This window comes from Paramisgurnus dabryanus, chromosome 4 (genome assembly GCF_030506205.2).
Source record: "Paramisgurnus dabryanus chromosome 4, PD_genome_1.1, whole genome shotgun sequence".
Lineage (NCBI taxonomy): Eukaryota > Metazoa > Chordata > Actinopteri > Cypriniformes > Cobitidae > Paramisgurnus > Paramisgurnus dabryanus.
This window is the reverse complement of record NC_133340.1, coordinates 43,836,695-43,850,903: the sequence shown is the minus strand read 5'-3', so window position 1 is coordinate 43,850,903 and position 14,209 is coordinate 43,836,695.

Here is a 14,209-nt window from a genome sequence, read left to right as displayed (position 1 = left end):
GAACTCTAAGAATCACCTTAATTAAAAGGGGCACTAACTTTTTACAGCGAATGAACAAGCGATACTTGCGTTTGGCTTTTGTGAGGCACGTGTGTACGTCCAGCTGTATGGGCGCGTATGCGAGGAAGAGAGTTCCTGAGTTTGTGGTCACGTGACGGAGTCCTTGGAGGTGTCCGTAGGAGTTGTTCCTTTTTGGGTTAATCCGTCGGTATGGTTAATCTGTGGCGATTAATTTGTCCAATTTGTTAAAGTTTGTCCAAGTGTCAGGGTGCCCGAAAATAGAAGGATAGGGGTCCCACAGCAGGAAGCTGAGCTGGGAGCTCAGCTGGGAGCTCAGCTCCACGCCGTGAACGGCGTGTCGTCGAGAACTGTAGGCCAACTGTGTGCTGAATGAGCGTTGATGAATTGGGGTGCAGGCCTCTTAACCTGAGTTTAGACCAACCCCTTGAAGTTCAGATGACCAATCCAAAAGGGTGTTGATAGAGTAGGAAAACTTTGTCTTTGTTTTACCAGACTCATTTGCATAGATGGACTATGCTAAAGTTTTTGTTAAATAATAATTTTGATTAATATTTAACAAGTTTGATATCAGTCATGGTCAGATGATGCACATCATTGATCAGGAAAGGAAAAGGGGATTATTAAGAGTGTAAACAAGGTATGGTTTGAAACACACATCAAATAGTAATCTCATGAATGTGAATTATGAGACATGCTAAAATGAACAAAGCATCCCTATAGTGTTACAAGAAAGTGGTTCATTACAGATACAAACATGCAATACAAGGATATATAATATATACAATTTAAACCAATTTATTTTGGTCTTAGCTGTGAGACAGACACATGTTTGTGTCATGGCTGCTTCGTCTCTGCTCACGGTTTGAAGTTTGCTTTGAGGTGTTAATTTGCTTAGATTGGCACAATAAAACAGCCAGAGAGAGAGTCAATAGGTCTGGAAATGTGTGTTATCAGGAGATTAGGATCTTTTGATGAAAGCGTCCGAGCAGACCTAGTGACAAAACTCATTCTAGGGTCACAGCATGAAACCGTTAACGACCCAGACTGAAGAGACCTCCAGTGGACGTCCACCCAGATGTTACACAGGGTCAGATGATAAAATAAATAAAACTCAAAATCAAATGTAAAAATTGTCATTAGAAATCGCAGAGGTGGAGTAGCACTTGTTATGACATAGCATGAAAAGGTCAGAAACCACATGCAGTAACACACTGATTTTGTTAGAAGTTTTTGTAAGAACATTGCCATGAAGAATATGTGCAAGAACATGTGCTCCTGCATTGCGTAACTCTATTTCTGTTTATGATCTCTTTCTAAAAAAGAACGTAAGAGAGGAAAAACAATAAAATGGATCAATTTAAAGTCGTCAACATGTCAATGTCATTTTTTCCTTTGTGAAGTAATTTATTGTTTTACATTGTATATTAATCTGATTCAGCTTGGTCTTATTGCTGTGTGCGCACACAAAAACACACACATGCGCGCACACACACACGTTGGCAGGGACGTGCACAGACATTTTGAGGGGCAGGGGCTCAAGTGAAATAAAGGGCACTTCTCATAATTATGTATAAAGTATATATATTAACGCAATTCTGACTTCCTTTTTAAAAAATATTAAAAAAGTTAATTAATTTTATCTTCCTCAAACTCACGCAATTGTTTAATTTTCAAAAGATGTCTACAAAATAATCAGTTGTTCACACAGACACCATGGTCTCCTTAGTAGTCTAGGTTTATAGAGCAGGAAAGGAAGCCATTACACAATGTGCATGTTTTGAAAACATTAAATTACACATTAATTACAAATTTGTTAAAATGCTAAAAACAAAGTTGTGACTGCTGAGTTAGCGCTACATGTCAATAAATGCTAAATCATATGCTAGCGTTTAGCTGATTAGTTGTTACTCAAAATGTATTTTTGTCTGATAAGGTCTCAAAATATAAGGTCTGTTTACTAATGTGAGCTTCTGGCATGAGCCTCAGAGCAGAGCCAATCAGAGCAGAGCTCAACATTATTATTCATGACCCTTTCAAATAGGGCAAAAATAGACCATTTCATTTAAATGACAAATTCTAGGCTTGTAAATGGACATGTAAAAACGTTTCTGGATAATTTTTGCACTTAATAAAGCAACATACCTTCTATGTAATTGTCAAAGAACAATTTAACATATTATGACAACACATCCTATGGCACCTTTAATCTTCATATTTAATATGGTAACACATGTCAGAATCAACAAATATAGATTAGGCCTATTTTATTTGTATTTTATATTTTACTTTTTTGTGATGTCAGTGAAAATTCAGACTGGGCAAGTAAAATACTGAACCATCAGATTTCTTCCCAATCTACTCCAGCACTCCAGTATAACACATTATACTTATTTAACAGCCATTAAAAAAAACGCAAACAGAAAAGCTTACTACTGCAGTTAGCAATTATATTATTGATTGTGCTTTATTATTTTATGAGCAGTCTATTTAAACTACATACACTACACTGTTACAAGTTTGCAACTCTTTAGGTTAATATGGGATTGCCATGGAAAACAATGTCCCTGAATCGTTATGTGTAACAACGTGTCCCATATTTTGTGCATAAAACTGTTAATATAAGAATGCTTTCTTCCTCACACACTTACCGGTAGCTGCCTCGCGTCTCGTTCTTCGGGCTGAGCTTTGGCGCTTGAAGCGCGAATGATGCAGCAGTGTAGACAGACCAATCATAAAGCGCAGTAAGTTAGAGAGGCGGGACTAAGGAAAGGTAAAGCCAATCATATTAGCGATTAGAATTTTGGAGGCGGGACTCATCTGTTAACCGTTTGTGTGCCACGAATAGCGCTATTTTTCTTTATATAAGAGTTTAAATCTCATTTAAATGATTTCTGAATAAATTCATGTTAAATTAAATAAGCAACAAATAAAAAACACAAGAAACAGACAGAAATCAGTTGTTATATGAATAAAGATCATATTTTTAATTTTTTTTAAAAAGCACCCCAGAAAAAAAGGGCACTTTCTCTCCAGGAATAAAAAGGGCAGGTGCTCAAGCCCCCTTTGATGTCTATGTGTGCACGTGCCTGCACGTTGGCATATGTGGTTAACAGGAACACTTCCATAGACACAATGCATTTTATACTGTACAAACTGTATATTCTATTCCCCTAACCTACCCCACTCCCTAACCCCAACCAAATCTGTTGGCTTTAAGTCTTTAATCTATGAAAAAGTACAATTTAGTACTCCCTGCATCCCTGTAAACTATGTTTATAGCATAAATGTACACTATTCATGTCCCTGTAAACCACATATAACTCCCTGTAACAGCATATTCTCTAATTACTCATACGACTCCCTAATGCAACCAAGCTCTTAGCTTGGTGGTAGCAGCGCCCCTCCTCCACAGCAACTGGCTAAAGGTCTATAAATGGGGGGGACTTCATTGTCCCACTGGCAGGCACATTCATTAATGTGAAGGCTTGTTTCTTTCCAAACCTCACTTGTTGCATTGTCCCACAGTGGGGTTGGAACATTTTCCATTAAATCTCAAAGAACAGTATCTTTGTGCATCTTTGTGTTGTGTCTTATATGACATGAACAGTGCACATTGATATTACACATTCAAACTGATTTTGCCAAGTGGTTAATGTCCTCAAGGCAACATATTGTGTTGACCCAAGGACATCATTTTTCTAAATAAAACCTAAACCCACCCCAAACCATAACCAAACCCTAAAATCATGATAAGTGAAAAACATTTGTCTAGAAATAGCTTATCCTGGTTGTAAGCTTAAACTTAAAACAAACTATAAACTTATTTCTGAAATCTGATTGGTTGATTGAAATGTTGTCCCAGGGTCAACATAATGTTGCCCTCATGACATCAACCACTTGGCTAAAGCAGGAGAGCCGATATGACACACATAATCATATATCATATCATATCATATCAATAGTTTGAACATTGAGAAAACAGTGAGTGGAGGAAAGCAGGAGATACTGTAAAGTAACCTTGATCAGATTTATGCGATTTGTTTGTTTTACCGCTTACTCTCTCTGACTTGTGTCATATCTACACAGAAAAAACACAGATTCCCCCTCTGGATGAGTTCTTTTGATCTCCAGCGCCTTATCTCCTTGGCAACTACATCTGCAGCAATTAAAAAGGTCTCCTTAGAGATGTCCTAGTGTGTTTGAATATAGGCGTGTGTGTGTTTATATATTGCTTCAAGGTTATTGGAATAAGCCATCAGTGTGTTAGATGTTCCAACCACACTTCTCTTGCTGCATTAAGAAAAAAAAAGATGGGGCTAGACGAAACACGAAAAAGAGAAAATAAGATATTACAACAGCTTAGAGCAATAACTTAAAATCTACATTGATTAAATACAGGGTACACTGTTTAAAAAAATTAAATTTTACAAGCAATTGTCTGTATTTTTTTACAGCATTTCTCTTTTTTATTATACACTGAAAGTCTGTTGTTTTACAGAAGTTTTCTGTAATTAAATGTTTACTATTAAAATTACAGATAAAACTCGTAATTTAAGATTACATAAATTTTATAGTATTTAAATGTAAATAAAATTTATTTTTACAATTGTTTGTGTAAAAAGACTGGGCTCAATTTTTACAGACAAAAATTGTAATTTAAGGCAGTGGTTCTCAAACTGGGGACCAGGGCCCTCAGGGGGGCCACGAGATGGTCCCAGGGGGGCCCCAGTTTTATTACATTTGATAAAATACATTAATTTATCATGAATTGTGTAATTTAACCTAAAAAAATAAGGCTTCTAACCAACAGCACTACTTTGTATCATTTAATGTTTTGTTTAATTAAAATGTTAAATTTTAATATTTATTTAATATTAATGTTTTAATATTTATAATTTTAATATTTTTTACAGATGTTTTGTGTCATAATTTTTCTTTGAGGGGGCCCCGAAGGAATGCACCATACACAAAGGGGGCCGCACAATTAAAAAGTTTGAGAACCACTGATTTAAGGAACCAGCTTTACTGACAAGACACTGCTTAATAAACTAAATAAGTACTGCATTAACAATAACTTACACTGAATAAGTACCGAATAACTTATTTGTTATTTTAGTTCTAAAAAGAGTTGGGTTGCATATTATGGTACACTTGTTGGTACATTTTTAATTTATATATATTTATTATATTTTGACACCATTTTTGAGCTCCTTTGTGTAAGACTTTCGGTGAGCCACTACTGACTTTTTAATGTTTATTATGAAATCCAGGAAGACCAGTTGCCCTAATAGCTGATACAAAAGCAGTAAATCTCTACAAAACATTAGTTTTTAACCATAATACACGGACAAAAGCTCATGTCTATATATCTACTGCATAATATTATTTTCATAAAATGAAAACAATACTGAATAGCAATAGTAGTTTAATATGTTTATTTGTTCAAATAACTTACAATGTGTTGAATGAGAAAGATGCTGCTGACTGTCAGATCGCGTGAAGCTTGATAGGTACTTCTGGGTTCATAACTTTCTTAGTAGACATACAAGAAGGTTAATCTTAGCAAATTCTAATTACCAAGTCTCTTGCCTACAACTTACATCATGCACAATCACTTAAAATATCCTATTGTTGTAATGTCCTACTTTGTTGCGAATGTCTGTCCAACTGCGTGCTGTGAAAAGCCTACACTGTAAAAAAATTCTGTAGAAATTGCAGCTGGGTTGCCGGTAACTTACCATAGATTTAAATTTATGTTTCTTACTGGCAACATTTTGTTCAAAGTTAAATGAACATTAAACATTTACAAGTCTTTGTCTTTACAGAGTAAAACTAAAAAAACAGCATCAAGCAAAACATTCTGGGAAACAAAATCTGAAGCAAAAAAAACACAAAAAGGTTGATGATGATTTCTGGTTCCCAGAATGCTTTGCATGAGGCTGTTATTGTATAGTTTTATTCTGTAAAGATAAAGACTTGTTTATATTTAAAATTTATTTAACTTTGAACAAACTCTTGCCAGTAAATAACATAAATGTAAATCTACGGTAAATTACCGGCAACCCAGCTGCAATAACATTGTAATTTCTACGGATTTTTTTTACAGTGTATAGGGACCGTTTACAACAGAGGTGGAGAATCCAGGTCCTGAGGGCTATTTCATAAAACTCGATTACAAAATAAGCCAGGCTTATTTTGTTAAGTCTGGCTTACTGCCGGTGGATTTCGTTTCATAAAACAAACTTGAACTAGTTCAACCCCGGTTACTATGGAAACTTATGCTTGGAAACTAGCCTGGTCTAGAGCAGGCTAACTGTCAGGCTTAGCCTCAGTTGTTGCTTAACCAGAGTAATTTTATTAATGACCAGCTGGAAATACAAAGAAAGCATTACCATCACCCACAAATCATGTTTAAAAGTATTGTTAATGAATCTGACTTAAAAAAAAAGAAAAAAGAAAACAAAGCATAAAACAATACATTTATAAAATGTATTATACATTTTATGGCATGCGACTTCTTCAATAGGCTTTATGCCCAGCTGGACTACTTCCTGAACTTCAGCCAGCTCCTTGTTTCCTGTCTTCCATTATTGGACAAACTGATTAATCCAGGTGTGTCTGATTATTGTTGCTGTGACTACTGAGGTCAGGCACACCTGGATTAATCAGTTTGGCCAATAATGGCAGACAGGAAACAAGGAGCTGGCTGAAGTTCAGGAAGTAGTGCAGCTGGGCATAAAGCCTATTGACTATAAATAAGGCATGTCGTATTTTATTGATCATGGCGTGTCCTTTCATTGACGAGGTGGTGGATGAGGAAGCTCTGATAGTACGTCGAGCATTCAGAAGGGAATGTACTTTCAGGGACAGGTCAGACTCTTTGGCGTTTACAGGACGCCCACCTGTATGAGCGGTACAGGTTCTCGAGAGAAGGGATATTATATATCTGCGAATTACTGGGACCGTACATTGCACACACAACACACCGCAAAAAAGCATTCACAGTTTTTTGCTAGCAGGACATTTCTGTACACTGTTGGAGATGCAGAAAACATAAGCAAGGCATCGGTTTGACGCTGTGTAAGAATGGTGTACCTGTCTTTAAAAAAGCTGCTCAATGTATTTATCGCCTTCCCTGGCCACAGAGCACTTTGGGCAATTAAACAGGGCTTTTACGGCATTGCAGGTAAGCTAAGAAATATATCTATAGTAGTTGGAAATACTTTTAAGATTTAATGTTCGGGATGACAATTGGAAGTTAAAGTCATTTACTTCTATAGCTTTCCCAGACGTTATCGGGGCTCTGGACTGCACTCATGTGCGTATCAAGCGTCTGTCTGGTCCACATGAGGCTGACTTTGTTAACAGGAAATCAATGCATAGTATAAATGTGCAGGTGCGGTCTTATTTAAAAGGGATATTTCTGCAGTAAAATTCTGTTCCATACAAATTTGAAAGATACAAACATACAGTCTGATTCAGCACTTTTCTCCACATTTTAAATGATGTTAACCCATTTCCCTTTATTTTTTTGTTATTCCTATATTAAGTGACGTCCTTTACTCCTCCCCAGATGATCTGTGATGCAGACTGAATCATTACAAATGTAGAGGCGAAATGGCCTGGCTCTACCCATGACTCCAGAATATTTCGAGCCTCTTCTATTTCCTTGCAACTTGCCCAAGGCAGGTTACTCATTAAAAAAAACACAAAACTTTATAAAATACATTTGAAACTTTCTGAACATACAATACATTATTTTTACTCCATCTAGGCGAATTCTCAGGATTTCTGCTGGGAGACAAGAGATATCCCTGCCTGCCTCATCTCCAGGAGCCTCAGCCACATGCACAAGTCAACTACAACCATGCCCATTCTCGCACGAGAGCTTGTATAGAGATGACATTTGGCCTCATCAAATCAAGGTTCCAGTGCCTGAACCACCTTCGAGTGACTCTGCAAAGGGCATGTGACATTATTGTTGCTTGTGTTGTGCTCCATAACATTGCCTGCCTGAGAAAAGTTTAAGATTGTTCAGGAGGACAAGGGCAATGACCCAGTTTTAAATGAGAATAAAACCGGAAGGGTTACAAGAGACAATTATGCTAATAATTATTTTGCCTAACATTTCAAAATGTGTGAAGGATTTAATTTAATTTGTTTGATTTAATTATGTATAGATCTCACACTTTTTCATTATGCATGTGAATCACACAGGACACAACATTCTCAAATGGAGTTTATTTAGAGGTTGAAGCTGCCTGTTATGGGAGAAAGACAATTAATTAAATGGTTGACAAAACCACAAGTCTAGGTGTCACTCTTTTATAATGACAGTTATACTTGCATCTTCCTCTAGTGTCTGGATTTCCAGCTCCAGCTTCCTTATCTTGAGTCTTTTGTACTCCATGTTCATGTCCAGAAGATCCATTTGCTTCAGAAGATAACGTTTGTACAAGCTCTTTACATTCTCATCAGTCTGTAAAAAAAGTGTATATATATATATATATATACACACATATTAGATATACACATATACATACATTTCTAATATAAAAAATTCAGACATTAACATTTTTTTAAATAACATTTTTTTAAATAACTTAATACTTACTTTATCTTCTATATTCCCAGTCCCAGGGGGTTCAGTGTCCTGCAGCAAATATTGTCAGAAGATATGTAATGAGCACATACCACACAAATAGTCTTGTATATAGTATATAATATGCATCAGTGCTTAGATCAGGCCTCCTTGAACATACAGACACAGTCTCCTCATCCTCATCAACAGCACATGGGTCTTCATCCTTAATACTCACAGGGTTCCACAACACTTCGGGGGGCTCAATTAAGCACACAGAATGTGGCATCACTGTGACACAAAACATGTTAGAGCAAAGATTTGGTCAAGACAATGCCAACAGATACTGCATATCTACCGTTTATATAGCTACTCCCATTAGGAAAAATGGTTTCTGAAGAGGTTCCTCCTTCTATTCCCGCAATGACTGGCCTGCCCCTTTTTAAGTCCAGCTCCTCTGCAGAAGTGAATGGTAGTGGTGGTAGCCCTCCCCCAGTTCCGGTCACATCACTCTTCATTTTGGCAGCTGCATGTAATAAATCTCATTATTTCTGATACTTAGCACCAAGCCAGTTAATTCTTAGTAGTTATGTAAAACTTGCATACCACTGTGAATAATATTTTTGTGTTTAATTTTCACCTGCTGCCATGTTCTCTTCACCACTCATGCTGCTGTTTTAAAGGAATGGAAATATTTTGTAACAAAAAGGTTTCATTTTTTGCTAAACTCTGAACTAAACTCTGCAGGTCAGTGGCCTTCCAGGACCCAGGGTTCCCCACCCCTGGTCTAAAGTTATTTGTTTCGTCATTAAGTGCGACCAGATTGAAGCAGTTTTTGTCAACTGCAATGGTACAGACCTATCAGCAACTATCAGCTTGATTTGCTATGTCTGCTAATGATGTTTGATCACATTTTTGTTCAGCAAGAAAATGTACATGTCGAATGCCTAGAGAATGGAAGATATGAGCATATAGAGAATAATAGTTATTTGTAAGCAATCCAGACGGAAAGTCAAGTGTAACCAGAAGAACAAAGATAATGAACAAAGTGTTTATATGTCCAGTTTGCCTCAAAATGAAGCAGCACTGCGTTTGTTTTATTTATCATATGTACAACTGCTGTAAAGTGGATATTCAGACATTCGGACTTCCGGGTTAAATACATTTCTTAGACATTCAAGAAGGTTAATCTTAGCAAATTCTTATTACAAAGTCTCTTGCCTAGATAATGTATTCATGATGTAAAATGCAGAGATTATGTTCACAATTAAAATAGCGGAAAATCAAAAGTGTGACGTAAAATTGAATGTTTATTTTAAATGAATACTTCCAAAACTAGTTGTCAACGCGTTTAAGTTGTTTAGTTAAGAAAAAAGTTAATGTTCTGTAGTGAAAGTTTGACTAGAAATATAGTAGGCATTTATTTAATGACACATAATACAGTTCAATTGCTTTTTAACTCTTTCCCCGCCATTGACGAGATCTCGTCAATTAAGAGAAAACGCTTCCCCGCCAATGACGAGATTTTCCGTCTTTCCGCAATACTGCTATTATCCACCGCAACTTTTTAAACCCGGAAGTATTGCCCTATGGCAAGCGGCTGCATGTCCGTGTCAGTTTTAAAGATCGCTCTGAATGGGATCTCTATGAAAAGGCAGTCACAAAAATGGAATTATCTCTGCTTTTTGCTGAAAATGTGGTGTTTTTGCAGAAACCTACCCATATTCAAAAGCTGATTGCAAAAGAACCACTGAAGGTAGGATGAAAGTTTTTTTTTTGTTTGAAAGCAGAGGGTCTGTTCTTTCATTTGGTATATTGTATGTTTATATATTTAAAGAAGACCATTTTCTGGAAGGCATTAAACTTTGGTGAAAATCATGAAAAACGCTGGCGCTGGCTGGCAACTTTTTTTAAAAACGCTGGCGGTGAAAGAGTTAAATGTGGGATGTACTGCTCCATCTTTATTGAACCCTAAAGAACATACTACAACTCTTATATGTACAATTAATTGAAGTAAAATTAATAAGAACACATATCTTTATGGTATTTCTCTATGCAACTACAATTTTCTTCAATAGCTTTGGATACAAGGGGCTTACTGCTCAGAAGCAAGTTCTAAAATCATCATTGTACTACATATTACAACTGTAAAAAGTTCACTTATTTGCTCAGAATTGATTATTTATCATACCACATGTCTCTATTGGAATTATCTATGCAACTTGATTATCTTCAATAGCTTTGGAAACAAGGGGCTCGCTGCTCAAAAGTAGGACAGGAAATTATCACGGTACACCACAGAACATATTACAACTCTCAAATGTACAAGTATTTTCTTAGATTTGATTATTTCTATTATTTATCAAGAACAGGAAGTGAAAGTAGAAGCAGAGTGAATGTCCAATGTCTGGTTGGGCACCACCTGGTGGTAGGATGAATGGTCTCCTCCTACCATTCATTACATATCAGTGTAATAATGTCTAATTATGTGAATGTTTTGTTCTTTAAATAAAAAAATCCTAATTGAACACGGATTGCAGTTTTTTTTACAGATATTTAATTATATAGACTGCTATGTAAACAAGCTTTTATCACAGTAGTGGCACATAGTGGAGTCAAAGCTAAGAGTGCTCCAGTCCAGACCAACCTTCCGAGCGTATGACTTACAGAGGGTATATTTAACTAAGAACGTTTTGGGAAATGGGGCCCAGACCTCTTTGACATCTGGTCAAAACTTTACTTCCGGTTTCAGGTTTTTTAATTGTCTGACGTATTGCTAAACTGAACTCATGAACAAATACCTTGTCGAAAATAACAAAAGTTTTGATTTCCAAGGTATTTCCTTGGAAAAAAATGTGTTGTTTATTTTGCTTGTTATATAAATAAACTATTTTAAAAGGACTTTGTTGTTTTTTATTCTTAGCGGAGTTTACCGGAAGTTACGTGTTGACCACGAAAGCCTCTTGTTTATGTTGTTACTGCTGAAACCGTGTATACATGAATCAGCAGTACCTACATTCCAACATTAAATACATCAATAATAAAGCATTTAACTGAAAATTGCCACAATTTTCTACTTTTAAAAAAAAATAGTTAACTACAAAATAGTTAAACTATAGTTTAGTTATCACAAAATAGTGAAAATAGTTCACTCAAATATCAGCTAACTATTTTGTTCTGCTTCTTCTGCTAGTTAAGTATTTTGTTCTGCTTCTTCCTCCTTTATTTCTTAACGCCATTCCAGCATCTACGGCTATATTCATGGCGAGAACCAGTTAATTCATACACACAAGTTTTATTCAGACAAGTTGATTTATACACAGGTTGGGGGAGGGACAATTTGGTATCTCCAATTTGCCTAACTTGCATGTTTTTGGCCTGTGGGAGGAAACCGGATTAAACCCACGCTGACACAGGGAGAACATGCAGAAACTCCACACAGAAAGGCCACCTGCCCTAGCCGGGGTTCGAACCGGGGACCTTCTTGCTGTGAGGCAACAATGCTACCCACTGAGCCACTGTGCCACCCCCAAAATCAATGGCTAACCGCAACTATGACAATTTGACAAAGCAGTAAGCCACATACTGCTGGATTAACCATTACAAAAACACCACATGATTGTTTGGAAACACGAATTTTGTTAGTTTAGGCCAGCTGTTACACACATACACTTTAAATAAATAAATAAACAAATAAACAAATAAATAAAATGTTTTAAGTCATTAGTAGGTAAAATAATGTCCCACCAAATGGGCAGGTTACATGTACAATTTAAGTTTGAGAGAGCCAACTCTCAATTAAAAAAAATCATCAATTACAAGGCATCTGAAAAAATTGTGAAGATTCAGATATTCGAGACAAACAATTTAGTACTCACTGTTGATGTGTACATTTTTAAACTTATATTTAAGTTAAACACATTTGTGTCAGTCTACACAGCACAAGCCCCACTGAAAACATGCCGTATCATAACACATTATCCTCACCGAACATATAACCAGTTCATTCCAGCCTACACAATACACAGGAAGCAGATTTACTGTGTAGCTGTGTTGCACATTTCTTGCATTTTATACACAGTTCTGTACATTTGGTTGATATTGGCCACAACATAGACTGATGATCCTATAAAGACATTTTTATTTCTCTTATGTCACTCTCAATTTGTCCTGATTTCATTTACAACATTTACACATTACAAATTCGGCAGACAAATATTATGGGGGTCTTTTGTGAAAAATCCCTTTCTAGGCTAAGTTTTCTATCTTCTTCTAAAGCCCAAAATCACAGAAAAACACATTCAGGCAAAAGTTCTTAAAACATATTTCTTTCATTAATTCTGTGTAACATTTTTATTCCTCAAAAAATATACTGTATTATAGAATGCCTCTTTAAATATGAATTGTTGTTCAAGGCTACAGACAGTTTTTTTTCTTAAATGGAATTGGGCAGCGTATCAATTTGTTATTTACCTTGCTTTTGTGGCTCCATGTCTTGTGTCACTGAATTGTGCAGAATTGGAGTAATCACGTTGCTTTCTCCTGTGGCCATACGTATTCTATCTCTCAGTCCTTGGCGGTTCTGTGTCCAAGCCACCCATAACCAGAGACGATTTTTGTTATTGTCTTCATGAAATAAGGTTGTGGACAACTGGGACCATATTTCTGAAGAATATTCAGTGTTTATGTTGCAAATATCAGCTTTCATGAACTCCTCTGCGACCGCATCTATCCCACCTGCTTTTTCCCACATATCGGCTCTGACAAGTTTTTTGCCCTTTTTATATCTTCCCATAGCAGTTACAGGGCAATCCAATTATGAATGTCAGTCCTACAAATCAGGCATGTGATTGAATAAATAATGTTGGAAAATCTGTCTGGAGATTTGTGTTGCAGATGCGTTCTCAGAGGTTGTGAGACCAGCACTAGTAATAATATACCAAGAAAAAAGGCGGGCAAGTTACTATTGCACAAGATAGCACCATCCTATTCTCACGCTTTGAAAAACATTGAGAATGAAAATATTTACTTTTGTCTTGTTACGATGATAATACAGTGCAACCAAACATTAAACAAAGATAATACAATATTAACATATAGGTTCATATCAAAGTTTCTATTTCTTTCATTCCTTGCAGATTCCCACACCTTAGTGAACTTCAAATTCAAGAACCTTTTAAGGAGTATGCAAAAAATAGCAGAGCGTGCTTATTTGTGACAATCACTGGTGCTCTTACGAACGTTTAGAGGTGATCAATTGTTTGAAAAAACAAATATCCAAGGCAATCAAGTGAAAATGTTAAAAAGCCTTATACACCGACATATATACTGAATTAAAAAGTAGATCTTCGCATTTCAACTTACGTCTTCCTTAGGATACACATTCACTGAAGCACAGCGCTCTACTTAAACCAGGGGTGTCCAAAGTCGGTCCTGGAAGGCAGTTGTCCAAAAAAATTTAGCTAAAACTCTGCAGATACACCGGCCCTCCAGGAGCAGGATTGGACACCACTGACTTAAACAATAATCAGCAGCTGATAATTAGGTGGGAGTGGCCACCATTCCACTCACTAAGTAAGAATGGATCAAGGAAATCTAATTGTAATA